The sequence below is a fragment of the Phocoena phocoena genome, unplaced genomic scaffold (genome assembly GCF_963924675.1).
Source record: "Phocoena phocoena unplaced genomic scaffold, mPhoPho1.1 SCAFFOLD_226, whole genome shotgun sequence".
Taxonomy (NCBI): domain Eukaryota; kingdom Metazoa; phylum Chordata; class Mammalia; order Artiodactyla; family Phocoenidae; genus Phocoena; species Phocoena phocoena.
The window spans coordinates 45001-70378 of record NW_027077632.1 but is presented as its reverse complement, the minus strand read 5'-3'; the positions used below and the strand labels follow the sequence as shown (position 1 = coordinate 70378).

General features: G+C 76.9%; 25 non-coding genes across 25 annotated transcripts; all 25 read right to left on the bottom strand.

Annotated features, from left to right (window-relative positions):
- Window positions 1–215: 215 nt before the first annotated feature.
- LOC136143596 (5S ribosomal RNA) lies at window positions 216–334 on the bottom strand. Its single transcript, XR_010658174.1, has one exon. It is a non-coding gene; the product is annotated as a 5S ribosomal RNA (ribosomal RNA).
- A 924-nt stretch (window positions 335–1258) lies between these two features.
- Window positions 1259–1377, bottom strand: LOC136143594 (5S ribosomal RNA). The gene has a single exon (XR_010658172.1). It is a non-coding gene; the product is annotated as a 5S ribosomal RNA (ribosomal RNA).
- A 901-nt stretch (window positions 1378–2278) lies between these two features.
- On the bottom strand, window positions 2279–2397 carry LOC136143593 (5S ribosomal RNA). The gene has a single exon (XR_010658171.1). It is a non-coding gene; the product is annotated as a 5S ribosomal RNA (ribosomal RNA).
- A 924-nt stretch (window positions 2398–3321) lies between these two features.
- LOC136143592 (5S ribosomal RNA) lies at window positions 3322–3440 on the bottom strand. The gene has a single exon (XR_010658170.1). It is a non-coding gene; the product is annotated as a 5S ribosomal RNA (ribosomal RNA).
- Window positions 3441–4364: 924 nt separating this feature from the next.
- LOC136143590 (5S ribosomal RNA) lies at window positions 4365–4483 on the bottom strand. Its single transcript, XR_010658169.1, has one exon. It is a non-coding gene; the product is annotated as a 5S ribosomal RNA (ribosomal RNA).
- A 901-nt stretch (window positions 4484–5384) lies between these two features.
- Window positions 5385–5503, bottom strand: LOC136143589 (5S ribosomal RNA). Its single transcript, XR_010658168.1, has one exon. It is a non-coding gene; the product is annotated as a 5S ribosomal RNA (ribosomal RNA).
- A 924-nt stretch (window positions 5504–6427) lies between these two features.
- Window positions 6428–6546, bottom strand: LOC136143588 (5S ribosomal RNA). The gene has a single exon (XR_010658167.1). It is a non-coding gene; the product is annotated as a 5S ribosomal RNA (ribosomal RNA).
- Window positions 6547–7447: 901 nt separating this feature from the next.
- Window positions 7448–7566, bottom strand: LOC136143587 (5S ribosomal RNA). Its single transcript, XR_010658166.1, has one exon. It is a non-coding gene; the product is annotated as a 5S ribosomal RNA (ribosomal RNA).
- A 901-nt stretch (window positions 7567–8467) lies between these two features.
- Window positions 8468–8586, bottom strand: LOC136143586 (5S ribosomal RNA). Its single transcript, XR_010658165.1, has one exon. It is a non-coding gene; the product is annotated as a 5S ribosomal RNA (ribosomal RNA).
- Window positions 8587–9510: 924 nt separating this feature from the next.
- On the bottom strand, window positions 9511–9629 carry LOC136143704 (5S ribosomal RNA). The gene has a single exon (XR_010658276.1). It is a non-coding gene; the product is annotated as a 5S ribosomal RNA (ribosomal RNA).
- A 901-nt stretch (window positions 9630–10530) lies between these two features.
- On the bottom strand, window positions 10531–10649 carry LOC136143585 (5S ribosomal RNA). The gene has a single exon (XR_010658164.1). It is a non-coding gene; the product is annotated as a 5S ribosomal RNA (ribosomal RNA).
- Window positions 10650–11573: 924 nt separating this feature from the next.
- On the bottom strand, window positions 11574–11692 carry LOC136143584 (5S ribosomal RNA). The gene has a single exon (XR_010658163.1). It is a non-coding gene; the product is annotated as a 5S ribosomal RNA (ribosomal RNA).
- A 901-nt stretch (window positions 11693–12593) lies between these two features.
- On the bottom strand, window positions 12594–12712 carry LOC136143582 (5S ribosomal RNA). Its single transcript, XR_010658161.1, has one exon. It is a non-coding gene; the product is annotated as a 5S ribosomal RNA (ribosomal RNA).
- Window positions 12713–13636: 924 nt separating this feature from the next.
- Window positions 13637–13755, bottom strand: LOC136143581 (5S ribosomal RNA). The gene has a single exon (XR_010658160.1). It is a non-coding gene; the product is annotated as a 5S ribosomal RNA (ribosomal RNA).
- Window positions 13756–14656: 901 nt separating this feature from the next.
- On the bottom strand, window positions 14657–14775 carry LOC136143706 (5S ribosomal RNA). The gene has a single exon (XR_010658278.1). It is a non-coding gene; the product is annotated as a 5S ribosomal RNA (ribosomal RNA).
- A 901-nt stretch (window positions 14776–15676) lies between these two features.
- Window positions 15677–15795, bottom strand: LOC136143580 (5S ribosomal RNA). Its single transcript, XR_010658159.1, has one exon. It is a non-coding gene; the product is annotated as a 5S ribosomal RNA (ribosomal RNA).
- Window positions 15796–16719: 924 nt separating this feature from the next.
- LOC136143579 (5S ribosomal RNA) lies at window positions 16720–16838 on the bottom strand. The gene has a single exon (XR_010658158.1). It is a non-coding gene; the product is annotated as a 5S ribosomal RNA (ribosomal RNA).
- Window positions 16839–17762: 924 nt separating this feature from the next.
- LOC136143578 (5S ribosomal RNA) lies at window positions 17763–17881 on the bottom strand. Its single transcript, XR_010658157.1, has one exon. It is a non-coding gene; the product is annotated as a 5S ribosomal RNA (ribosomal RNA).
- Window positions 17882–18782: 901 nt separating this feature from the next.
- LOC136143752 (5S ribosomal RNA) lies at window positions 18783–18901 on the bottom strand. The gene has a single exon (XR_010658321.1). It is a non-coding gene; the product is annotated as a 5S ribosomal RNA (ribosomal RNA).
- Window positions 18902–19825: 924 nt separating this feature from the next.
- LOC136143751 (5S ribosomal RNA) lies at window positions 19826–19944 on the bottom strand. The gene has a single exon (XR_010658320.1). It is a non-coding gene; the product is annotated as a 5S ribosomal RNA (ribosomal RNA).
- A 924-nt stretch (window positions 19945–20868) lies between these two features.
- On the bottom strand, window positions 20869–20987 carry LOC136143750 (5S ribosomal RNA). The gene has a single exon (XR_010658319.1). It is a non-coding gene; the product is annotated as a 5S ribosomal RNA (ribosomal RNA).
- Window positions 20988–21911: 924 nt separating this feature from the next.
- Window positions 21912–22030, bottom strand: LOC136143749 (5S ribosomal RNA). The gene has a single exon (XR_010658318.1). It is a non-coding gene; the product is annotated as a 5S ribosomal RNA (ribosomal RNA).
- A 924-nt stretch (window positions 22031–22954) lies between these two features.
- Window positions 22955–23073, bottom strand: LOC136143748 (5S ribosomal RNA). Its single transcript, XR_010658317.1, has one exon. It is a non-coding gene; the product is annotated as a 5S ribosomal RNA (ribosomal RNA).
- A 924-nt stretch (window positions 23074–23997) lies between these two features.
- Window positions 23998–24116, bottom strand: LOC136143746 (5S ribosomal RNA). The gene has a single exon (XR_010658315.1). It is a non-coding gene; the product is annotated as a 5S ribosomal RNA (ribosomal RNA).
- A 924-nt stretch (window positions 24117–25040) lies between these two features.
- LOC136143745 (5S ribosomal RNA) lies at window positions 25041–25159 on the bottom strand. The gene has a single exon (XR_010658314.1). It is a non-coding gene; the product is annotated as a 5S ribosomal RNA (ribosomal RNA).
- Between the last annotated feature and the right edge of the window lie 219 nt (window positions 25160–25378).

The window sequence follows — 25378 nt, the reverse complement described above, 5'->3', positions numbered from 1 at the left end:
CAGCCACCCCGGGAGCGTCCGGGGTGCGGCTGCCTTCCGGGGCCGCCTTCTGGCCGCCCGGCCGGCCGGGCCGGCGGGGAGCGGCCCCTCCGGCGCACGCGCGCCGTGGTGGGAGGGGCCTGAGGAGGTGGGGCCTGCAGCGGGGCCCGGCGGGGGCGGAGCCGGCGGCCACCGCCCGCGGGCGAGTAAAGGAGAAGGCGGAGCGGGAGGCAAAAAGCCTACAGCACCCGGTATTCCCAGGCGGTCTCCCATCCAAGTACTAACCAGGCCCGACCCTGCTTAGCTTCCGAGATCAGACGAGATCGGGCGCGTTCAGGGTGGTATGGCCGTAGACGGGGGCGGGGACCGCGGGCTGCCTCTTGAGGCCCAGTTGCGCTGGCGCTGGCGCCTTAGGGCCAGCCAGCCCGGCGGTCAGCCCGCCCCGGCGGGACCCCGCCGCCCGCCCAGGCAGGGGGAACGGACGTCTCGGGTATCGGGCGGTGGCGGAGGGTTTGGCCACCACCTCCCAGCCGAGGGCCGGCGTGACCCAGCAAACCCTACGGCGCTTGGCGCCCCGCCCAAGATCCCGCACGTCGCTCACAGGGACGTGGCCCCGGGGGCTTCGGGGCCCGGGGCCCGCGGTCCCTGGGGCATCGCCCCTGCCCGCCCACGCGGCGCTAGGCGCAGCCCGGCCGCAGCCCGGGCCGGCCCTGCTGCCCGACAGCAGCTGGCCCGAAGCCACTGGGAGCCACCATTGCGTCGCCACGGCCCCTCAGCCCCGGCAAGGCCACCCTTGCCCGCACACCACCCGCCGAGCTCAGGAGCCCGCCCCTGGTGGCCGGCAGGCCCGGGGAAGCGGCCCCGGCCCTCGATCCCGCTCCCGCACCCGGCCGCGGCGACACGGCGGAGGCGGGGCTTCTGCCGGAGGGAGCTGTGGCGGGACACACCGGCGCACAGGTGGCGGCAGCGGGGCTGGGCGCCAGTGGGGGCGGCCAGGTGCAGGTCGAGGGGCTCGCTGGCCGAAAGGACGGCAACCGGGCCCGCGGCGGATTCTGGGTCCGGGCCAGCCACCCCGGGAGCGTCCGGGGTGCGGCTGCCTTCCGGGGCCGCCTTCTGGCCGCCCGGCCGGCCGGGCCGGCGGGGAGCGGCCCCTCCGGCGCACGCGCGCCGTGGTGGGAGGGGCCTGAGGAGGTGGGGCCTGCAGCGGGGCCCGGCGGGGGCGGAGCCGGCGGCCACCGCCCGCGGGCGAGTAAAGGAGAAGGCGGAGCGGGAGGCAAAAAGCCTACAGCACCCGGTATTCCCAGGCGGTCTCCCATCCAAGTACTAACCAGGCCCGACCCTGCTTAGCTTCCGAGATCAGACGAGATCGGGCGCGTTCAGGGTGGTATGGCCGTAGACGGGGACGGGGACCGCGGGCTGCCTCTTGAGGCCCAGTTGCGCTGGCGCTGGCGCCTTAGGGCCAGCCAGCCCGGCGGTCAGCCCGCCCAGGCAGGGGGAACGGACGTCTCGGGTATCGGGCGGTGGCGGAGGGTTTGGCCACCACCTCCCAGCCGAGGGCCGGCGTGACCCAGCAAACCCTTCGGCGCTTGGCGCCCCGCCCAAGATCCCGCACGTCGCTCACAGGGACGTGGCCCCGGGGGCTTCGGGGCCCGGGGCCCGCGGTCCCTGGGGCATCGCCCCTGCCCGCCCACGCGGCGCTAGGCGCAGCCCGGCCGCAGCCCGGGCCGGCCCTGCTGCCCGACAGCAGCTGGCCCGAAGCCACTGGGAGCCACCATTGCGTCGCCACGGCCCCTCAGCCCCGGCAAGGCCACCCTTGCCCGCACACCACCCGCCGAGCTCAGGAGCCCGCCCCTGGTGGCCGGCAGGCCCGGGGAAGCGGCCCCGGCCCTCGATCCCGCTCCCGCACCCGGCCGCGGCGACACGGCGGAGGCGGGGCTTCTGCCGGAGGGAGCTGTGGCGGGACACACCGGCGCACAGGTGGCGGCAGCGGGGCTGGGCGCCAGTGGGGGCGGCCAGGTGCAGGTCGAGGGGCTCGCTGGCCGAAAGGACGGCAACCGGGCCCGCGGCGGATTCTGGGTCCGGGCCAGCCACCCCGGGAGCGTCCGGGGTGCGGCTGCCTTCCGGGGCCGCCTTCTGGCCGCCCGGCCGGCCGGGCCGGCGGGGAGCGGCCCCTCCGGCGCACGCGCGCCGTGGTGGGAGGGGCCTGAGGAGGTGGGGCCTGCAGCGGGGCCCGGCGGGGGCGGAGCCGGCGGCCACCGCCCGCGGGCGAGTAAAGGAGAAGGCGGAGCGGGAGGCAAAAAGCCTACAGCACCCGGTATTCCCAGGCGGTCTCCCATCCAAGTACTAACCAGGCCCGACCCTGCTTAGCTTCCGAGATCAGACGAGATCGGGCGCGTTCAGGGTGGTATGGCCGTAGACGGGGGCGGGGACCGCGGGCTGCCTCTTGAGGCCCAGTTGCGCTGGCGCTGGCGCCTTAGGGCCAGCCAGCCCGGCGGTCAGCCCGCCCCGGCGGGACCCCGCCGCCCGCCCAGGCAGGGGGAACGGACGTCTCGGGTATCGGGCGGTGGCGGAGGGTTTGGCCACCACCTCCCAGCCGAGGGCCGGCGTGACCCAGCAAACCCTTCGGCGCTTGGCGCCCCGCCCAAGATCCCGCACGTCGCTCACAGGGACGTGGCCCCGGGGGCTTCGGGGCCCGGGGCCCGCGGTCCCTGGGGCATCGCCCCTGCCCGCCCACGCGGCGCTAGGCGCAGCCCGGCCGCAGCCCGGGCCGGCCCTGCTGCCCGACAGCAGCTGGCCCGAAGCCACTGGGAGCCACCATTGCGTCGCCACGGCCCCTCAGCCCCGGCAAGGCCACCCTTGCCCGCACACCACCCGCCGAGCTCAGGAGCCCGCCCCTGGTGGCCGGCAGGCCCGGGGAAGCGGCCCCGGCCCTCGATCCCGCTCCCGCACCCGGCCGCGGCGACACGGCGGAGGCGGGGCTTCTGCCGGAGGGAGCTGTGGCGGGACACACCGGCGCACAGGTGGCGGCAGCGGGGCTGGGCGCCAGTGGGGGCGGCCAGGTGCAGGTCGAGGGGCTCGCTGGCCGAAAGGACGGCAACCGGGCCCGCGGCGGATTCTGGGTCCGGGCCAGCCACCCCGGGAGCGTCCGGGGTGCGGCTGCCTTCCGGGGCCGCCTTCTGGCCGCCCGGCCGGCCGGGCCGGCGGGGAGCGGCCCCTCCGGCGCACGCGCGCCGTGGTGGGAGGGGCCTGAGGAGGTGGGGCCTGCAGCGGGGCCCGGCGGGGGCGGAGCCGGCGGCCACCGCCCGCGGGCGAGTAAAGGAGAAGGCGGAGCGGGAGGCAAAAAGCCTACAGCACCCGGTATTCCCAGGCGGTCTCCCATCCAAGTACTAACCAGGCCCGACCCTGCTTAGCTTCCGAGATCAGACGAGATCGGGCGCGTTCAGGGTGGTATGGCCGTAGACGGGGACGGGGACCGCGGGCTGCCTCTTGAGGCCCAGTTGCGCTGGCGCTGGCGCCTTAGGGCCAGCCAGCCCGGCGGTCAGCCCGCCCCGGCGGGACCCCGCCGCCCGCCCAGGCAGGGGGAACGGACGTCTCGGGTATCGGGCGGTGGCGGAGGGTTTGGCCACCACCTCCCAGCCGAGGGCCGGCGTGACCCAGCAAACCCTTCGGCGCTTGGCGCCCCGCCCAAGATCCCGCACGTCGCTCACAGGGACGTGGCCCCGGGGGCTTCGGGGCCCGGGGCCCGCGGTCCCTGGGGCATCGCCCCTGCCCGCCCACGCGGCGCTAGGCGCAGCCCGGCCGCAGCCCGGGCCGGCCCTGCTGCCCGACAGCAGCTGGCCCGAAGCCACTGGGAGCCACCATTGCGTCGCCACGGCCCCTCAGCCCCGGCAAGGCCACCCTTGCCCGCACACCACCCGCCGAGCTCAGGAGCCCGCCCCTGGTGGCCGGCAGGCCCGGGGAAGCGGCCCCGGCCCTCGATCCCGCTCCCGCACCCGGCCGCGGCAACACGGCGGAGGCGGGGCTTCTGCCGGAGGGAGCTGTGGCGGGACACACCGGCGCACAGGTGGCGGCAGCGGGGCTGGGCGCCAGTGGGGGCGGCCAGGTGCAGGTCGAGGGGCTCGCTGGCCGAAAGGACGGCAACCGGGCCCGCGGCGGATTCTGGGTCCGGGCCAGCCACCCCGGGAGCGTCCGGGGTGCGGCTGCCTTCCGGGGCCGCCTTCTGGCCGCCCGGCCGGCCGGGCCGGCGGGGAGCGGCCCCTCCGGCGCACGCGCGCCGTGGTGGGAGGGGCCTGAGGAGGTGGGGCCTGCAGCGGGGCCCGGCGGGGGCGGAGCCGGCGGCCACCGCCCGCGGGCGAGTAAAGGAGAAGGCGGAGCGGGAGGCAAAAAGCCTACAGCACCCGGTATTCCCAGGCGGTCTCCCATCCAAGTACTAACCAGGCCCGACCCTGCTTAGCTTCCGAGATCAGACGAGATCGGGCGCGTTCAGGGTGGTATGGCCGTAGACGGGGGCGGGGACCGCGGGCTGCCTCTTGAGGCCCAGTTGCGCTGGCGCTGGCGCCTTAGGGCCAGCCAGCCCGGCGGTCAGCCCGCCCAGGCAGGGGGAACGGACGTCTCGGGTATCGGGCGGTGGCGGAGGGTTTGGCCACCACCTCCCAGCCGAGGGCCGGCGTGACCCAGCAAACCCTTCGGCGCTTGGCGCCCCGCCCAAGATCCCGCACGTCGCTCACAGGGACGTGGCCCCGGGGGCTTCGGGGCCCGGGGCCCGCGGTCCCTGGGGCATCGCCCCTGCCCGCCCACGCGGCGCTAGGCGCAGCCCGGCCGCAGCCCGGGCCGGCCCTGCTGCCCGACAGCAGCTGGCCCGAAGCCACTGGGAGCCACCATTGCGTCGCCACGGCCCCTCAGCCCCGGCAAGGCCACCCTTGCCCGCACACCACCCGCCGAGCTCAGGAGCCCGCCCCTGGTGGCCGGCAGGCCCGGGGAAGCGGCCCCGGCCCTCGATCCCGCTCCCGCACCCGGCCGCGGCGACACGGCGGAGGCGGGGCTTCTGCCGGAGGGAGCTGTGGCGGGACACACCGGCGCACAGGTGGCGGCAGCGGGGCTGGGCGCCAGTGGGGGCGGCCAGGTGCAGGTCGAGGGGCTCGCTGGCCGAAAGGACGGCAACCGGGCCCGCGGCGGATTCTGGGTCCGGGCCAGCCACCCCGGGAGCGTCCGGGGTGCGGCTGCCTTCCGGGGCCGCCTTCTGGCCGCCCGGCCGGCCGGGCCGGCGGGGAGCGGCCCCTCCGGCGCACGCGCGCCGTGGTGGGAGGGGCCTGAGGAGGTGGGGCCTGCAGCGGGGCCCGGCGGGGGCGGAGCCGGCGGCCACCGCCCGCGGGCGAGTAAAGGAGAAGGCGGAGCGGGAGGCAAAAAGCCTACAGCACCCGGTATTCCCAGGCGGTCTCCCATCCAAGTACTAACCAGGCCCGACCCTGCTTAGCTTCCGAGATCAGACGAGATCGGGCGCGTTCAGGGTGGTATGGCCGTAGACGGGGACGGGGACCGCGGGCTGCCTCTTGAGGCCCAGTTGCGCTGGCGCTGGCGCCTTAGGGCCAGCCAGCCCGGCGGTCAGCCCGCCCCGGCGGGACCCCGCCGCCCGCCCAGGCAGGGGAAACGGACGTCTCGGGTATCGGGCGGTGGCGGAGGGTTTGGCCACCACCTCCCAGCCGAGGGCCGGCGTGACCCAGCAAACCCTTCGGCGCTTGGCGCCCCGCCCAAGATCCCGCACGTCGCTCACAGGGACGTGGGCCCGGGGGCTTCTGGGCCCGGGGCCCGCGGTCCCTGGGGCATCGCCCCTGCCCGCCCACGCGGCGCTAGGCGCAGCCCGGCCGCAGCCCGGGCCGGCCCTGCTGCCCGACAGCAGCTGGCCCGAAGCCACTGGGAGCCACCATTGCGTCGCCACGGCCCCTCAGCCCCGGCAAGGCCACCCTTGCCCGCACACCACCCGCCGAGCTCAGGAGCCCGCCCCTGGTGGCCGGCAGGCCCGGGGAAGCGGCCCCGGCCCTCGATCCCGCTCCCGCACCCGGCCGCGGCGACACGGCGGAGGCGGGGCTTCTGCCGGAGGGAGCTGTGGCGGGACACACCGGCGCACAGGTGGCGGCAGCGGGGCTGGGCGCCAGTGGGGGCGGCCAGGTGCAGGTCGAGGGGCTCGCTGGCCGAAAGGACGGCAACCGGGCCCGCGGCGGATTCTGGGTCCGGGCCAGCCACCCCGGGAGCGTCCGGGGTGCGGCTGCCTTCCGGGGCCGCCTTCTGGCCGCCCGGCCGGCCGGGCCGGCGGGGAGCGGCCCCTCCGGCGCACGCGCGCCGTGGTGGGAGGGGCCTGAGGAGATGGGGCCTGCAGCGGGGCCCGGCGGGGGCGGAGCCGGCGGCCACCGCCCGCGGGCGAGTAAAGGAGAAGGCGGAGCGGGAGGCAAAAAGCCTACAGCACCCGGTATTCCCAGGCGGTCTCCCATCCAAGTACTAACCAGGCCCGACCCTGCTTAGCTTCCGAGATCAGACGAGATCGGGCGCGTTCAGGGTGGTATGGCCGTAGACGGGGGCAGGGACCGCGGGCTGCCTCTTGAGGCCCAGTTGCGCTGGCGCTGGCGCCTTAGGGCCAGCCAGCCCGGCGGTCAGCCCGCCCAGGCAGGGGGAACGGACGTCTCGGGTATCGGGCGGTGGCGGAGGGTTTGGCCACCACCTCCCAGCCGAGGGCCGGCGTGACCCAGCAAACCCTTCGGCGCTTGGCGCCCCGCCCAAGATCCCGCACGTCGCTCACAGGGACGTGGCCCCGGGGGCTTCGGGGCCCGGGGCCCGCGGTCCCTGGGGCATCGCCCCTGCCCGCCCACGCGGCGCTAGGCGCAGCCCGGCCGCAGCCCGGGCCGGCCCTGCTGCCCGACAGCAGCTGGCCCGAAGCCACTGGGAGCCACCATTGCGTCGCCACGGCCCCTCAGCCCCGGCAAGGCCACCCTTGCCCGCACACCACCCGCCGAGCTCAGGAGCCCGCCCCTGGTGGCCGGCAGGCCCGGGGAAGCGGCCCCGGCCCTCGATCCCGCTCCCGCACCCGGCCGCGGCGACACGGCGGAGGCGGGGCTTCTGCCGGAGGGAGCTGTGGCGGGACACACCGGCGCACAGGTGGCGGCAGCGGGGCTGGGCGCCAGTGGGGGCGGCCAGGTGCAGGTCGAGGGGCTCGCTGGCCGAAAGGACGGCAACCGGGCCCGCGGCGGATTCTGGGTCCGGGCCAGCCACCCCGGGAGCGTCCGGGGTGCGGCTGCCTTCCGGGGCCGCCTTCTGGCCGCCCGGCCGGCCGGGCCGGCGGGGAGCGGCCCCTCCGGCGCACGCGCGCCGTGGTGGGAGGGGCCTGAGGAGGTGGGGCCTGCAGCGGGGCCCGGCGGGGGCGGAGCCGGCGGCCACCGCCCGCGGGCGAGTAAAGGAGAAGGCGGAGCGGGAGGCAAAAAGCCTACAGCACCCGGTATTCCCAGGCGGTCTCCCATCCAAGTACTAACCAGGCCCGACCCTGCTTAGCTTCCGAGATCAGACGAGATCGGGCGCGTTCAGGGTGGTATGGCCGTAGACGGGGGCGGGGACCGCGGGCTGCCTCTTGAGGCCCAGTTGCGCTGGCGCTGGCGCCTTAGGGCCAGCCAGCCCGGCGGTCAGCCCGCCCAGGCAGGGGGAACGGACGTCTCGTGTATCGGGCGGTGGCGGAGGGTTTGGCCACCACCTCCCAGCCGAGGGCCGGCGTGACCCAGCAAACCCTTCGGCGCTTGGCGCCCCGCCCAAGATCCCGCACGTCGCTCACAGGGACGTGGCCCCGGGGGCTTCGGGGCCCGGGGCCCGCGGTCCCTGGGGCATCGCCCCTGCCCGCCCACGCGGCGCTAGGCGCAGCCCGGCCGCAGCCCGGGCCGGCCCTGCTGCCCGACAGCAGCTGGCCCGAAGCCACTGGGAGCCACCATTGCGTCGCCACGGCCCCTCAGCCCCGGCAAGGCCACCCTTGCCCGCACACCACCCGCCGAGCTCAGGAGCCCGCCCCTGGTGGCCGGCAGGCCCGGGGAAGCGGCCCCGGCCCTCGATCCCGCTCCCGCACCCGGCCGCGGCGACACGGCGGAGGCGGGGCTTCTGCCGGAGGGAGCTGTGGCGGGACACACCGGCGCACAGGTGGCGGCAGCGGGGCTGGGCGCCAGTGGGGGCGGCCAGGTGCAGGTCGAGGGGCTCGCTGGCCGAAAGGACGGCAACCGGGCCCGCGGCGGATTCTGGGTCCGGGCCAGCCACCCCGGGAGCGTCCGGGGTGCGGCTGCCTTCCGGGGCCGCCTTCTGGCCGCCCGGCCGGCCGGGCCGGCGGGGAGCGGCCCCTCCGGCGCACGCGCGCCGTGGTGGGAGGGGCCTGAGGAGGTGGGGCCTGCAGCGGGGCCCGGCGGGGGCGGAGCCGGCGGCCACCGCCCGCGGGCGAGTAAAGGAGAAGGCGGAGCGGGAGGCAAAAAGCCTACAGCACCCGGTATTCCCAGGCGGTCTCCCATCCAAGTACTAACCAGGCCCGACCCTGCTTAGCTTCCGAGATCAGACGAGATCGGGCGCGTTCAGGGTGGTATGGCCGTAGACGGGGGCGGGGACCGCGGGCTGCCTCTTGAGGCCCAGTTGCGCTGGCGCTGGCGCCTTAGGGCCAGCCAGCCCGGCGGTCAGCCCGCCCCGGCGGGACCCCGCCGCCCGCCCAGGCAGGGGGAACGGACGTCTCGGGTATCGGGCGGTGGCGGAGGGTTTGGCCACCACCTCCCAGCCGAGGGCCGGCGTGACCCAGCAAACCCTACGGCGCTTGGCGCCCCGCCCAAGATCCCGCACGTCGCTCACAGGGACGTGGCCCCGGGGGCTTCGGGGCCCGGGGCCCGCGGTCCCTGGGGCATCGCCCCTGCCCGCCCACGCGGCGCTAGGCGCAGCCCGGCCGCAGCCCGGGCCGGCCCTGCTGCCCGACAGCAGCTGGCCCGAAGCCACTGGGAGCCACCATTGCGTCGCCACGGCCCCTCAGCCCCGGCAAGGCCACCCTTGCCCGCACACCACCCGCCGAGCTCAGGAGCCCGCCCCTGGTGGCCGGCAGGCCCGGGGAAGCGGCCCCGGCCCTCGATCCCGCTCCCGCACCCGGCCGCGGCGACACGGCGGAGGCGGGGCTTCTGCCGGAGGGAGCTGTGGCGGGACACACCGGCGCACAGGTGGCGGCAGCGGGGCTGGGCGCCAGTGGGGGCGGCCAGGTGCAGGTCGAGGGGCTCGCTGGCCGAAAGGACGGCAACCGGGCCCGCGGCGGATTCTGGGTCCGGGCCAGCCACCCCGGGAGCGTCCGGGGTGCGGCTGCCTTCCGGGGCCGCCTTCTGGCCGCCCGGCCGGCCGGGCCGGCGGGGAGCGGCCCCTCCGGCGCACGCGCGCCGTGGTGGGAGGGGCCTGAGGAGGTGGGGCCTGCAGCGGGGCCCGGCGGGGGCGGAGCCGGCGGCCACCGCCCGCGGGCGAGTAAAGGAGAAGGCGGAGCGGGAGGCAAAAAGCCTACAGCACCCGGTATTCCCAGGCGGTCTCCCATCCAAGTACTAACCAGGCCCGACCCTGCTTAGCTTCCGAGATCAGACGAGATCGGGCGCGTTCAGGGTGGTATGGCCGTAGATGGGGACGGGGACCGCGGGCTGCCTCTTGAGGCCCAGTTGCGCTGGCGCTGGCGCCTTAGGGCCAGCCAGCCCGGCGGTCAGCCCGCCCAGGCAGGGGGAACGGACGTCTCGGGTATCGGGCGGTGGCGGAGGGTTTGGCCACCACCTCCCAGCCGAGGGCCGGCGTGACCCAGCAAACCCTTCGGCGCTTGGCGCCCCGCCCAAGATCCCGCACGTCGCTCACAGGGACGTGGCCCCGGGGGCTTCGGGGCCCGGGGCCCGCGGTCCCTGGGGCATCGCCCCTGCCCGCCCACGCGGCGCTAGGCGCAGCCCGGCCGCAGCCCGGGCCGGCCCTGCTGCCCGACAGCAGCTGGCCCGAAGCCACTGGGAGCCACCATTACGTCGCCACGGCCCCTCAGCCCCGGCAAGGCCACCCTTGCCCGCACACCACCCGCCGAGCTCAGGAGCCCGCCCCTGGTGGCCGGCAGGCCCGGGGAAGCGGCCCCGGCCCTCGATCCCGCTCCCGCACCCGGCCGCGGCGACACGGCGGAGGCGGGGCTTCTGCCGGAGGGAGCTGTGGCGGGACACACCGGCGCACAGGTGGCGGCAGCGGGGCTGGGCGCCAGTGGGGGCGGCCAGGTGCAGGTCGAGGGGCTCGCTGGCCGAAAGGACGGCAACCGGGCCCGCGGCGGATTCTGGGTCCGGGCCAGCCACCCCGGGAGCGTCCGGGGTGCGGCTGCCTTCCGGGGCCGCCTTCTGGCCGCCCGGCCGGCCGGGCCGGCGGGGAGCGGCCCCTCCGGCGCACGCGCGCCGTGGTGGGAGGGGCCTGAGGAGGTGGGGCCTGCAGCGGGGCCCGGCGGGGGCGGAGCCGGCGGCCACCGCCCGCGGGCGAGTAAAGGAGAAGGCGGAGCGGGAGGCAAAAAGCCTACAGCACCCGGTATTCCCAGGCGGTCTCCCATCCAAGTACTAACCAGGCCCGACCCTGCTTAGCTTCCGAGATCAGACGAGATCGGGCGCGTTCAGGGTGGTATGGCCGTAGACGGGGGCGGGGACCGCGGGCTGCCTCTTGAGGCCCAGTTGCGCTGGCGCTGGCGCCTTAGGGCCAGCCAGCCCGGCGGTCAGCCCGCCCCGGCGGGACCCCGCCGCCCGCCCAGGCAGGGGGAACGGACGTCTCGGGTATCGGGCGGTGGCGGAGGGTTTGGCCACCACCTCCCAGCCGAGGGCCGGCGTGACCCAGCAAACCCTTCGGCGCTTGGCGCCCCGCCCAAGATCCCGCACGTCGCTCACAGGGACGTGGCCCCGGGGGCTTCGGGGCCCGGGGCCCGCGGTCCCTGGGGCATCGCCCCTGCCCGCCCACGCGGCGCTAGGCGCAGCCCGGCCGCAGCCCGGGCCGGCCCTGCTGCCCGACAGCAGCTGGCCCGAAGCCACTGGGAGCCACCATTGCGTCGCCACGGCCCCTCAGCCCCGGCAAGGCCACCCTTGCCCGCACACCACCCGCCGAGCTCAGGAGCCCGCCCCTGGTGGCCGGCAGGCCCGGGGAAGCGGCCCCGGCCCTCGATCCCGCTCCCGCACCCGGCCGCGGCGACACGGCGGAGGCGGGGCTTCTGCCGGAGGGAGCTGTGGCGGGACACACCGGCGCACAGGTGGCGGCAGCGGGGCTGGGCGCCAGTGGGGGCGGCCAGGTGCAGGTCGAGGGGCTCGCTGGCCGAAAGGACGGCAACCGGGCCCGCGGCGGATTCTGGGTCCGGGCCAGCCACCCCGGGAGCGTCCGGGGTGCGGCTGCCTTCCGGGGCCGCCTTCTGGCCGCCCGGCCGGCCGGGCCGGCGGGGAGCGGCCCCTCCGGCGCACGCGCGCCGTGGTGGGAGGGGCCTGAGGAGGTGGGGCCTGCAGCGGGGCCCGGCGGGGGCGGAGCCGGCGGCCACCGCCCGCGGGCGAGTAAAGGAGAAGGCGGAGCGGGAGGCAAAAAGCCTACAGCACCCGGTATTCCCAGGCGGTCTCCCATCCAAGTACTAACCAGGCCCGACCCTGCTTAGCTTCCGAGATCAGACGAGATCGGGCGCGTTCAGGGTGGTATGGCCGTAGACGGGGACGGGGACCGCGGGCTGCCTCTTGAGGCCCAGTTGCGCTGGCGCTGGCGCCTTAGGGCCAGCCAGCCCGGCGGTCAGCCCGCCCAGGCAGGGGGAACGGACGTCTCGGGTATCGGGCGGTGGCGGAGGGTTTGGCCACCACCTCCCAGCCGAGGGCCGGCGTGACCCAGCAAACCCTTCGGCGCTTGGCGCCCCGCCCAAGATCCCGCACGTCGCTCACAGGGACGTGGCCCCGGGGGCTTCGGGGCCCGGGGCCCGCGGTCCCTGGGGCATCGCCCCTGCCCGCCCACGCGGCGCTAGGCGCAGCCCGGCCGCAGCCCGGGCCGGCCCTGCTGCCCGACAGCAGCTGGCCCGAAGCCACTGGGAGCCACCATTGCGTCGCCACGGCCCCTCAGCCCCGGCAAGGCCACCCTTGCCCGCACACCACCCGCCGAGCTCAGGAGCCCGCCCCTGGTGGCCGGCAGGCCCGGGGAAGCGGCCCCGGCCCTCGATCCCGCTCCCGCACCCGGCCGCGGCGACACGGCGGAGGCGGGGCTTCTGCCGGAGGGAGCTGTGGCGGGACACACCGGCGCACAGGTGGCGGCAGCGGGGCTGGGCGCCAGTGGGGGCGGCCAGGTGCAGGTCGAGGGGCTCGCTGGCCGAAAGGACGTCAACCGGGCCCGCGGCGGATTCTGGGTCCGGGCCAGCCACCCCGGGAGCGTCCGGGGTGCGGCTGCCTTCCGGGGCCGCCTTCTGGCCGCCCGGCCGGCCGGGCCGGCGGGGAGCGGCCCCTCCGGCGCACGCGCGCCGTGGTGGGAGGGGCCTGAGGAGGTGGGGCCTGCAGCGGGGCCCGGCGGGGGCGGAGCCGGCGGCCACCGCCCGCGGGCGAGTAAAGGAGAAGGCGGAGCGGGAGGCAAAAAGCCTACAGCACCCGGTATTCCCAGGCGGTCTCCCATCCAAGTACTAACCAGGCCCGACCCTGCTTAGCTTCCGAGATCAGACGAGATCGGGCGCGTTCAGGGTGGTATGGCCGTAGACGGGGACGGTGACCGCGGGCTGCCTCTTGAGGCCCAGTTGCGCTGGCGCTGGCGCCTTAGGGCCAGCCAGCCCGGCGGTCAGCCCGCCCCGGCGGGACCCCGCCGCCCGCCCAGGCAGGGGAAACGGACGTCTCGGGTATCGGGCGGTGGCGGAGGGTTTGGCCACCACCTCCCAGCCGAGGGCCGGCGTGACCCAGCAAACCCTTCGGCGCTTGGCGCCCCGCCCAAGATCCCGCACGTCGCTCACAGGGACGTGGGCCCGGGGGCTTCTGGGCCCGGGGCCCGCGGTCCCTGGGGCATCGCCCCTGCCCGCCCACGCGGCGCTAGGCGCAGCCCGGCCGCAGCCCGGGCCGGCCCTGCTGCCCGACAGCAGCTGGCCCGAAGCCACTGGGAGCCACCATTGCGTCGCCACGGCCCCTCAGCCCCGGCAAGGCCACCCTTGCCCGCACACCACCCGCCGAGCTCAGGAGCCCGCCCCTGGTGGCCGGCAGGCCCGGGGAAGCGGCCCCGGCCCTCGATCCCGCTCCCGCACCCGGCCGCGGCGACACGGCGGAGGCGGGGCTTCTGCCGGAGGGAGCTGTGGCGGGACACACCGGCGCACAGGTGGCGGCAGCGGGGCTGGGCGCCAGTGGGGGCGGCCAGGTGCAGGTCGAGGGGCTCGCTGGCCGAAAGGACGGCAACCGGGCCCGCGGCGGATTCTGGGTCCGGGCCAGCCACCCCGGGAGCGTCCGGGGTGCGGCTGCCTTCCGGGGCCGCCTTCTGGCCGCCCGGCCGGCCGGGCCGGCGGGGAGCGGCCCCTCCGGCGCACGCGCGCCGTGGTGGGAGGGGCCTGAGGAGGTGGGGCCTGCAGCGGGGCCCGGCGGGGGCGGAGCCGGCGGCCACCGCCCGCGGGCGAGTAAAGGAGAAGGCGGAGCGGGAGGCAAAAAGCCTACAGCACCCGGTATTCCCAGGCGGTCTCCCATCCAAGTACTAACCAGGCCCGACCCTGCTTAGCTTCCGAGATCAGACGAGATCGGGCGCGTTCAGGGTGGTATGGCCGTAGACGGGGGCAGGGACCGCGGGCTGCCTCTTGAGGCCCAGTTGCGCTGGCGCTGGCGCCTTAGGGCCAGCCAGCCCGGCGGTCAGCCCGCCCAGGCAGGGGGAACGGACGTCTCGGGTATCGGGCGGTGGCGGAGGGTTTGGCCACCACCTCCCAGCCGAGGGCCGGCGTGACCCAGCAAACCCTTCGGCGCTTGGCGCCCCGCCCAAGATCCCGCACGTCGCTCACAGGGACGTGGCCCCGGGGGCTTCGGGGCCCGGGGCCCGCGGTCCCTGGGGCATCGCCCCTGCCCGCCCACGCGGCGCTAGGCGCAGCCCGGCCGCAGCCCGGGCCGGCCCTGCTGCCCGACAGCAGCTGGCCCGAAGCCACTGGGAGCCACCATTGCGTCGCCACGGCCCCTCAGCCCCGGCAAGGCCACCCTTGCCCGCACACCACCCGCCGAGCTCAGGAGCCCGCCCCTGGTGGCCGGCAGGCCCGGGGAAGCGGCCCCGGCCCTCGATCCCGCTCCCGCACCCGGCCGCGGCGACACGGCGGAGGCGGGGCTTCTGCCGGAGGGAGCTGTGGCGGGACACACCGGCACACAGGTGGCGGCAGCGGGGCTGGGCGCCAGTGGGGGCGGCCAGGTGCAGGTCGAGGGGCTCGCTGGCCGAAAGGACGGCAACCGGGCCCGCGGCGGATTCTGGGTCCGGGCCAGCCACCCCGGGAGCGTCCGGGGTGCGGCTGCCTTCCGGGGCCGCCTTCTGGCCGCCCGGCCGGCCGGGCCGGCGGGGAGCGGCCCCTCCGGCGCACGCGCGCCGTGGTGGGAGGGGCCTGAGGAGGTGGGGCCTGCAGCGGGGCCCGGCGGGGGCGGAGCCGGCGGCCACCGCCCGCGGGCGAGTAAAGGAGAAGGCGGAGCGGGAGGCAAAAAGCCTACAGCACCCGGTATTCCCAGGCGGTCTCCCATCCAAGTACTAACCAGGCCCGACCCTGATTAGCTTCCGAGATCAGACGAGATCGGGCGCGTTCAGGGTGGTATGGCCGTAGACGGGGGCGGGGACCGCGGGCTGCCTCTTGAGGCCCAGTTGCGCTGGCGCTGGCGCCTTAGGGCCAGCCAGCCCGGCGGTCAGCCCGCCCAGGCAGGGGGAACGGACGTCTCGGGTATCGGGCGGTGGCGGAGGGTTTGGCCACCACCTCCCAGCCGAGGGCCGGCGTGACCCAGCAAACCCTTCGGCGCTTGGCGCCCCGCCCAAGATCCCGCACGTCGCTCACAGGGACGTGGCCCCGGAGGCTTCGGGGCCCGGGGCCCGCGGTCCCTGGGGCATCGCCCCTGCCCGCCCACGCGGCGCTAGGCGCAGCCCGGCCGCAGCCCGGGCCGGCCCTGCTGCCCGACTGCAGCTGGCCCGAAGCCACTGGGAGCCACCATTGCGTCGCCACGGCCCCTCAGCCCCGGCAAGGCCACCCTTGCCCGCACACCACCCGCCGAGCTCAGGAGCCCGCCCCTGATGGCCGGCAGGCCCGGGGAAGCGGCCCCGGCCCTCGATCCCGCTCCCGCACCCGGCCGCGGCGACACGGCGGAGGCGGGGCTTCTGCCGGAGGGAGCTGTGGCGGGACACACCGGCGCACAGGTGGCGGCAGCGGGGCTGGGCGCCAGTGGGGGCGGCCAGGTGCAGGTCGAGGGGCTCGCTGGCCGAAAGGACGGCAACCGGGCCCGCGGCGGATTCTGGGTCCGGGCCAGCCACCCCGGGAGCGTCTGGGGTGCGGCTGCCTTCCGGGGCCGCCTTCTGGCCGCCCGGCCGGCCGGGCCGGCGGGGAGCGGCCCCTCCGGCGCACGCGCGCCGTGGTGGGAGGGGCCTGAGGAGGTGGGGCCTGCAGCGGGGCCCGGCGGGGGCGGAGCCGGCGGCCACCGCCCGCGGGCGAGTAAAGGAGAAGGCGGAGCGGGAGGCAAAAAGCCTACAGCACCCGGTATTCCCAGGCGGTCTCCCATCCAAGTACTAACCAGGCCCGACCCTGCTTAGCTTCCGAGATCAGACGAGATCGGGCGCGTTCAGGGTGGTATGGCCGTAGACGGGGGCGGGGACCGCGGGCTGCCTCTTGAGGCCCAGTTGCGCTGGCGCTGGCGCCTTAGGGCCAGCCAGCCCGGCGGTCAGCCCGCCCCGGCGGGACCCCGCCGCCCGCCCAGGCAGGGGGAACGGACGTCTCGGGTATCGGGCGGTGGCGGAGGGTTTGGCCACCACCTCCCAGCCGAGGGCCGGCGTGACCCAGCAAACCCTTCGGCGCTTGGCGCCCCGCCCAAGATCCCGCACGTCGCTCACAGGGACGTGGCCCCGGGGGCTTCGGGGCCCGGGGCCCGCGGTCCCTGGGGCATCGCCCCTGCCCGCCCACGCGGCGCTAGGCGCAGCCCGGCCGCAGCCCGGGCCGGCCCTGCTGCCCGACAGCAGCTGGCCCGAAGCCACTGGGAGCCACCATTGCGTCGCCACGGCCCCTCAGCCCCGGCAAGGCCACCCTTGCCCGCACACCACCCGCCGAGCTCAGGAGCCCGCCCCTGGTGGCCGGCAGGCCCGGGGAAGCGGCCCCGGCCCTCGATCCCGCTCCCGCACCCGGCCGCGGCGACACGGCGGAGGCGGGGCTTCTGCCGGAGGGAGCTGTGGCGGGACACACCGGCGCACAGGTGGCGGCAGCGGGGCTGGGCGCCAGTGGGGGCGGCCAGGTGCAGGTCGAGGGGCTCGCTGGCCGAAAGGACGGCAACCGGGCCCGCGGCGGATTCTGGGTCCGGGCCAGCCACCCCGGGAGCGTCCGGGGTGCGGCTGCCTTCCGGGGCCGCCTTCTGGCCGCCCGGCCGGCCGGGCCGGCGGGGAGCGGCCCCTCCGGCGCACGCGCGCCGTGGTGGGAGGGGCCTGAGGAGGTGGGGCCTGCAGCGGGGCCCGGCGGGGGCGGAGCCGGCGGCCACCGCCCGCGGGCGAGTAAAGGAGAAGGCGGAGCGGGAGGCAAAAAGCCTACAGCACCCGGTATTCCCAGGCGGTCTCCCATCCAAGTACTAACCAGGCCCGACCCTGCTTAGCTTCCGAGATCAGACGAGATCGGGCGCGTTCAGGGTGGTATGGCCGTAGACGGGGGCGGGGACCGCGGGCTGCCTCTTGAGGCCCAGTTGCACTGGCGCTGGCGCCTTAGGGCCAGCCAGCCCGGCGGTCAGCCCGCCCCGGCGGGACCCCGCCGCCCGCCCAGGCAGGGGGAACGGACGTCTCGGGTATCGGGCGGTGGCGGAGGGTTTGGCCACCACCTCCCAGCCGAGGGCCGGCGTGACCCAGCAAACCCTTCGGCGCTTGGCGCCCCGCCCAAGATCCCGCACGTCGCTCACAGGGACGTGGCCCCGGGGGCTTCGGGGCCCGGGGCCCGCGGTCCCTGGGGCATCGCCCCTGCCCGCCCACGCGGCGCTAGGCGCAGCCCGGCCGCAGCCCGGGCCGGCCCTGCTGCCCGACAGCAGCTGGCCCGAAGCCACTGGGAGCCACCATTGCGTCGCCACGGCCCCTCAGCCCCGGCAAGGCCACCCTTGCCCGCACACCACCCGCCGAGCTCAGGAGCCCGCCCCTGGTGGCCGGCAGGCCCGGGGAAGCGGCCCCGGCCCTCGATCCCGCTCCCGCACCCGGCCGCGGCGACACGGCGGAGGCGGGGCTTCTGCCGGAGGGAGCTGTGGCGGGACACACCGGCGCACAGGTGGCGGCAGCGGGGCTGGGCGCCAGTGGGGGCGGCCAGGTGCAGGTCGAGGGGCTCGCTGGCCGAAAGGACGGCAACCGGGCCCGCGGCGGATTCTGGGTCCGGGCCAGCCACCCCGGGAGCGTCCGGGGTGCGGCTGCCTTCTGGGGCCGCCTTCTGGCCGCCCGGCCGGCCGGGCCGGCGGGGAGCGGCCCCTCCGGCGCACGCGCGCCGTGGTGGGAGGGGCCTGAGGAGGTGGGGCCTGCAGCGGGGCCCGGCGGGGGCGGAGCCGGCGGCCACCGCCCGCGGGCGAGTAAAGGAGAAGGCGGAGCGGGAGGCAAAAAGCCTACAGCACCCGGTATTCCCAGGCGGTCTCCCATCCAAGTACTAACCAGGCCCGACCCTGCTTAGCTTCCGAGATCAGACGAGATCGGGCGCGTTCAGGGTGGTATGGCCGTAGACGGGGGCGGGGACCGCGGGCTGCCTCTTGAGGCCCAGTTGCGCTGGCGCTGGCGCCTTAGGGCCAGCCAGCCCGGCGGTCAGCCCGCCCAGGCAGGGGGAACGGACGTCTCGGGTATCGGGCGGTGGCGGAGGGTTCGGCCACCACCTCCCAGCCGAGGGCCGGCGTGACCCAGCAAACCCTTCGGCGCTTGGCGCCCCGCCCAAGATCCCGCACGTCGCTCACAGGGACGTGGCCCCGGAGGCTTCGGGGCCCGGGGCCCGCGGTCCCTGGGGCATCGCCCCTGCCCGCCCACGCGGCGCTAGGCGCAGCCCGGCCGCAGCCCGGGCCGGCCCTGCAGCCCGACTGCAGCTGGCCCGAAGCCACTGGGAGCCACCATTGCGTCGCCACGGCCCCTCAGCCCCGGCAAGGCCACCCTTGCCCGCACACCACCCGCCGAGCTCAGGAGCCCGCCCCTGGTGGCCGGCAGGCCCGGGGAAGCGGCCCCGGCCCTCGATCCCGCTCCCGCACCCGGCCGCGGCGACACGGCGGAGGCGGGGCTTCTGCCGGAGGGAGCTGTGGCGGGACACACCGGCGCACAGGTGGCGGCAGCGGGGCTGGGCGCCAGTGGGGGCGGCCAGGTGCAGGTCGAGGGGCTCGCTGGCCGAAAGGACGGCAACCGGGCCCGCGGCGGATTCTGGGTCCGGGCCAGCCACCCCGGGAGCGTCCGGGGTGCGGCTGCCTTCCGGGGCCGCCTTCTGGCCGCCCGGCCGGCCGGGCCGGCGGGGAGCGGCCCCTCCGGCGCACGCGCGCCGTGGTGGGAGGGGCCTGAGGAGGTGGGGCCTGCAGCGGGGCCCGGCGGGGGCGGAGCCGGCGGCCACCGCCCACGGGCGAGTAAAGGAGAAGGCGGAGCGGGAGGCAAAAAGCCTACAGCACCCGGTATTCCCAGGCGGTCTCCCATCCAAGTACTAACCAGGCCCGACCCTGCTTAGCTTCCGAGATCAGACGAGATCGGGCGCGTTCAGGGTGGTATGGCCGTAGACGGGGGCGGGGACCGCGGGCTGCCTCTTGAGGCCCAGTTGTGCTGGCGCTGGCGCATTAGGGCCAGCCAGCCCGGCGGTCAGCCCGCCCCGGCGGGACCCCGCCGCCCGCCCAGGCAGGGGGAACGGACGTCTCGGGTATCGGGCGGTGGCGGAGGGTTTGGCCACCACCTCCCAGCCGAGGGCCGGCGTGACCCAGCAAACCCTTCGGCGCTTGGCGCCCCGCCCAAGATCCCGCACGTCGCTCACAGGGACGTGGCCCCGGGGGCTTCGGGGCCCGGGGCCCGCGGTCCCTGGGGCATCGCCCCTGCCCGCCCACGCGGCGCTAGGCGCAGCCCGGCCGCAGCCCGGGCCGGCCCTGCTGCCCGACAGCAGCTGGCCCGAAGCCACTGGGAGCCACCATTGCGTCGCCACGGCCCCTCAGCCCCGGCAAGGCCACCCTTGCCCGCACACCACCCGCCGAGCTCAGGAGCCCGCCCCTGGTGGCCGGCAGGCCCGGGGAAGCGGCCCCGGCCCTCGATCCCGCTCCCGCACCCGGCCGCGGCGACACGGCGGAGGCGGGGCTTCTGCCGGAGGGAGCTGTGGCGGGACACACCGGCGCACAGGTGGCGGCAGCGGGGCTGGGCGCCAGTGGGGGTGGCCAGGTGCAGGTCGAGGGGCTCGCTGGCCGAAAGGACGGCAACCGGGCCCGCGGCGGATTCTGCGTCCGGGACAGCCACCCCGGGAGCGTCCGGGGTGCGGCTGCCTTCCGGGGCCGCCTTCTGGCCGCCCGGCCGGCCGGGCCGGCGGGGAGCGGCCCCTCCGGCGCACGCGCGCCGTGGTGGGAGGGGCCTGAGGAGGTGGGGCTTGCAGCGGGGCCCGGCGGGGGCGGAGCCGGCGGCCACCGCCCGCAGGCGAGTAAAGGAGAAGGCGGAGCGGGAGGCAAAAAGCCTACAGCACCCGGTATTCCCAGGCGGTCTCCCATCCAAGTACTAACCAGGCCCGACCCTGCTTAGCTTCCGAGATCAGACGAGATCGGGCGCGTTCAGGGTGGTATGGCCGTAGACGGGGGCGGGGACCGCGGGCTGCCTCTTGAGGCCCAGTTGCGCTGGCGCTGGCGCCTTAGGGCCAGCCAGCCCGGCGGTCAGCCCGCCCCGGCGGGACCCCGCCGCCCGCCCAGGCAGGGGGAACGGATGTCTCGGGTATCGGGCGGTGGCGGAGGGTTTGGCCACCACCTCCCAGCCGAGGGCCGGCGTGACCCAGCAAACCCTTCGGCGCTTGGCGCCCCGCCCAAGATCCCGCACGTCGCTCACAGGGACGTGGCCCCGGGGGCTTCGGGGCCCGGGGCCCGCGGTCCCTGGGGCATCGCCCCTGCCCGCCCACGCGGCGCTAGGCGCAGCCCGGCCGCAGCCCGGGCCGGCCCTGCTGCCCGACAGCAGCTGGCCCGAAGCCACTGGGAGCCACCATTGCGTCGCCACGGCCCCTCAGCCCCGGCAAGGCCACCCTTGCCCGCACACCACCCGCCGAGCTCAGGAGCCCGCCCCTGGTGGCCGGCAGGCCCGGGGAAGCGGCCCCGGCCCTCGATCCCGCTCCCGCACCCGGCCGCGGCGACACGGCGGAGGCGGGGCTTCTGCCGGAGGGAGCTGTGGCGGGACACACCGGCGCACAGGTGGCGGCAGCGGGGCTGGGCGCCAGTGGGGGCGGCCAGGTGCAGGTCGAGGGGCTCGCTGGCCGAAAGGACGGCAACCGGGCCCGCGGCGGATTCTGGGTCCGGGCCAGCCACCCCGGGAGCGTCCGGGGTGCGGCTGCCTTCCGGGGCCGCCTTCTGGCCGCCCGGCCGGCCGGGCCGGCGGGGAGCGGCCCCTCCGGCGCACGCGCGCCGTGGTGGGAGGGGCCTGAGGAGGTGGGGCCTGCAGAGGGGCCCGGCGGGGGCGGAGCCGGCGGCCACCGCCCGCGGGCGAGTAAAGGAGAAGGCGGAGCGGGAGGCAAAAAGCCTACAGCACCCGGTATTCCCAGGCGGTCTCCCATCCAAGTACTAACCAGGCCCGACCCTGCTTAGCTTCCGAGATCAGACGAGATCGGGCGCGTTCAGGGTGGTATGGCCGTAGACGGGGGCGGGGACCGCGGGCTGCCTCTTGAGGCCCAGTTGCGCTGGCGCTGGCGCCTTAGGGCCAGCCAGCCCGGCGGTCAGCCCGCCCCGGCGGGACCCCGCCGCCCGCCCAGGCAGGGGGAACGGACGTCTCGGGTATCGGGCGGTGGCGGAGGGTTTGGCCACCACCTCCCAGCCGAGGGCCGGCGTGACCCAGCAAACCCTTCGGCGCTTGGCGCCCCGCCCAAGATCCCGCACGTCGCTCACAGGGACGTGGCCCCGGGGGCTTCGGGGCCCGGGGCCCGCGGTCCCTGGGGCATCGCCCCTGCCCGCCCACGCGGCGCTAGGCGCAGCCCGGCCGCAGCCCGGGCCGGCCCTGCTGCCCGACAGCAGCTGGCCCGAAGCCACTGGGAGCCACCATTGCGTCGCCACGGCCCCTCAGCCCCGGCAAGGCCACCCTTGCCCGCACACCACCCGCCGAGCTCAGGAGCCCGACCCTGGTGGCCGGCAGGCCCGGGGAAGCGGCCCCGGCCCTCGATCCCGCTCCCGCACCCGGCCGCGGCGACACGGTGGAGGCGGGGCTTCTGCCGGAGGGAGCTGTGGCGGGACACACCGGCGCACAGGTGGCGGCAGCGGGGCTGGGCGCCAGTGGGGGCGGCCAGGTGCAGGTCGAGGGGCTCGCTGGCCGAAAGGACGGCAACCGGGCCCGCGGCGGATTCTGGGTCCGGGCCAGCCACCCCGGGAGCGTCCGGGGTGCGGCTGCCTTCCGGGGCCGCCTTCTGGCCGCCCGGCCGGCCGGGCCGGCGGGGAGCGGCCCCTCCGGCGCACGCGCGCCGTGGTGGGAGGGGCCTGAGGAGGTGGGGCCTGCAGCGGGGCCCGGCGGGGGCGGAGCCGGCGGCCACCACCCGCGGGCGAGTAAAGGAGAAGGCGGAGCGGGAGGCAAAAAGCCTACAGCACCCGGTATTCCCAGGCGGTCTCCCATCCAAGTACTAACCAGGCCCGACCCTGCTTAGCTTCCGAGATCAGACGAGATCGGGCGCGTTCAGGGTGGTATGGCCGTAGACGGGGGCGGGGACCGCGGGCTGCCTCTTGAGGCCCAGTTGCGCTGGCGCTGGCGCCTTAGGGCCAGCCAGCCCGGCGGTCAGCCCGCCCCGGCGGGACCCCGCCGCCCGCCCAGGCAGGGGGAACGGACGTCTCGGGTATCGGGCGGTGGCGGAGGGTTTGGCCACCACCTCCCAGCCGAGGGCCGGCGTGACCCAGCAAACCCTTCGGCGCTTGGCGCCCCGCCCAAGATCCCGCACGTCGCTCACAGGGACGTGGCCCCGGGGGCTTCGGGGCCCGGGGCCCGCGGTCCCTGGGGCATCACCCCTGCCCGCCCACGCGGCGCTAGGCGCAGCCCGGCCGCAGCCCGGGCCGGCCCTGCTGCCCGACAGCAGCTGGCCCGAAGCCACTGGGAGCCACCATTGCGTCGCCACGGCCCCTCAGCCCCGGCAAGGCCACCCTTGCCCGCACACCACCCGCCGAGCTCAGGAGCCCGCCCCTGGTGGCCGGCAGGCCCGGGGAAGCGGCCCCGGCCCTCGATCCCGCTCCCGCACCCGGCCGCGGCGACACGGCGGAGGCGGGGCTTCTGCCGGAGGGAGCTGTGGCGGGACACACCGGCGCACAGGTGGCGGCAGCGGGGCTGGGCGCCAGTGGGGGCGGCCAGGTGCAGGTCGAGGGGCTCGCTGGCCGAAAGGACGGCAACCGGGCCCGCGGCGGATTCTGGGTCCGGGCCAGCCACCCCGGGAGCGTCCGGGGTGCGGCTGCCTTCCGGGGCCGCCTTCTGGCCGCCCGGCCGGCCGGGCCGGCGGGGAGCGGCCCCTCCGGCGCACGCGCGCCGTGGTGGGAGGGGCCTGAGGAGGTGGGGCCTGCAGCGGGGCCCGGCGGGGGCGGAGCCGGCGGCCACCGCCCGCAGGCGAGTAAAGGAGAAGGCGGAGCGGGAGGCAAAAAGCCTACAGCACCCGGTATTCCCAGGCGGTCTCCCATCCAAGTACTAACCAGGCCCGACCCTGCTTAGCTTCCGAGATCAGACGAGATCGGGCGCGTTCAGGGTGGTATGGCCGTAGACGGGGGCGGGGACCGCGGGCTGCCTCTTGAGGCCCAGTTGCGCTGGCGCTGGCGCCTTAGGGCCAGCCAGCCCGGCGGTCAGCCCGCCCCGGCGGGACCCCGCCGCCCGCCCAGGCAGGGGGAACGGACGTCTCGGGTATCGGGCGGTGGCGGAGGGTTTGGCCACCACCTCCCAGCCGAGGGCCGGCGTGACCCAGCAAACCCTTCGGCGCTTGGCGCCCCGCCCAAGATCCCGCACGTCGCTCACAGGGACGTGGCCCCGGGGGCTTCGGGGCCCGGGGCCCGCGGTCCCTGGGGCATCGCCCCTGCCCGCCCACGCGGCGCTAGGCGCAGCCCGGCCGCAGCCCGGGCCGGCCCTGCTGCCCGACAGCAGCTGGCCCGAAGCCACTGGGAGCCACCATTGCGTCGCCACGGCCCCTCAGCCCCGGCAAGGCCACCCTTGCCCGCACACCACCCGCCGAGCTCAGGAGCCCGCCCCTGGTGGCCGGCAGGCCCGGGGAAGCGGCCCCGGCCCTCGATCCCGCTCCCGCACCCGGCCGCGGCGACACGGCGGAGGCGGGGCTTCTGCCGGAGGGAGCTGTGGCGGGACACACCGGCGCACAGGTGGCGGCAGCGGGGCTGGGCGCCAGTGGGGGCGGCCAGGTGCAGGTCGAGGGGCTCGCTGGCCGAAAGGACGGCAACCGGGCCCGCGGCGGATTCTGGGTCCGGGCCAGCCACCCCGGGAGCGTCCGGGGTGCGGCTGCCTTCCGGGGCCGCCTTCTGGCCGCCCGGCCGGCCGGGCCGGCGGGGAGCGGCCCCTCCGGCGCACGCGCGCCGTGGTGGGAGGGGCCTGAGGAGGTGGGGCCTGCAGCGGGGCCCGGCGGGGGCGGAGCCGGCGGCCACCGCCCGCGGGCGAGTAAAGGAGAAGGCGGAGCGGGAGGCAAAAAGCCTACAGCACCCGGTATTCCCAGGCGGTCTCCCATCCAAGTACTAACCAGGCCCGACCCTGCTTAGCTTCCGAGATCAGACGAGATCGGGCGCGTTCAGGGTGGTATGGCCGTAGACGGGGGCGGGGACCGCGGGCTGCCTCTTGAGGCCCAGTTGCGCTGGCGCTGGCGCCTTAGGGCCAGCCAGCCCGGCGGTCAGCCCGCCCCGGCAGGACCCCGCCACCCGCCCAGGCAGGGGGAACGGACGTCTCGGGTATCGGGCGGTGGCGGAGGGTTTGGCCACCACCTCCCAGCCGAGGGCCGGCGTGACCCAGCAAACCCTTCGGCGCTTGGCGCCCCGCCCAAGATCCCGCACGTCGCTCACAGGGACGTGGCCCCGGGGGCTTCGGGGCCCGGGGCCCGCGGTCCCTGGGGCATCGCCCCTGCCCGCCCACGCGGCGCTAGGCGCAGCCCGGCCGCAGCCCGGGCCGGCCCTGCTGCCCGACAGCAGCTGGCCCGAAGCCACTGGGAGCCACCATTGCGTCGCCACGGCCCCTCAGCCCCGGCAAGGCCACCCTTGCCCGCACACCACCCGCCGAGCTCAGGAGCCCGCCCCTGGTGGCCGGCAGGCCCGGGGAAGCGGCCCCGGCCCTCGATCCCGCTCCCGCACCCGGCCGCGGCGACACGGCGGAGGCGGGGCTTCTGCCGGAGGGAGCTGTGGTGGGACACACCGGCGCACAGGTGGCGGCAGCGGGGCTGGGCGCCAGTGGGGGCGGCCAGGTGCAGGTCGAGGGGCTCGCTGGCCGAAAGGACGGCAACCGGGCCCGCGGCGGATTCTGGGTCCGGGCCAGCCACCCCGGGAGCGTCCGGGGTGCGGCTGCCTTCCGGGGCCGCCTTCTGGCCGCCCGGCCGGCCGGGCCGGCGGGGAGCGGCCCCTCCGGCGCACGCGCGCCGTGGTGGGAGGGGCCTGAGGAGGTGGGGCCTGCAGCGGGGCCCGGCGGGGGCGGAGCCGGCGGCCACCGCCCGCGGGCGAGTAAAGGAGAAGGCGGAGCGGGAGGCAAAAAGCCTACAGCACCCGGTATTCCCAGGCGGTCTCCCATCCAAGTACTAACCAGGCCCGACCCTGCTTAGCTTCCGAGATCAGACGAGATCGGGCGCGTTCAGGGTGGTATGGCCGTAGACGGGGACGGGGACCGCGGGCTGCCTCTTGAGGCCCAGTTGCGCTGGCGCTGGCGCCTTAGGGCCAGCCAGCCCGGCGGTCAGCCCGCCCCGGCGGGACCCCGCCGCCCGCCCAGGCAGGGGGAACGGACGTCTCGGGTATCGGGCGGTGGCGGAGGGTTTGGCCACCACCTCCCAGCCGAGGGCCGGCGTGACCCAGCAAACCCTTCGGCGCTTGGCGCC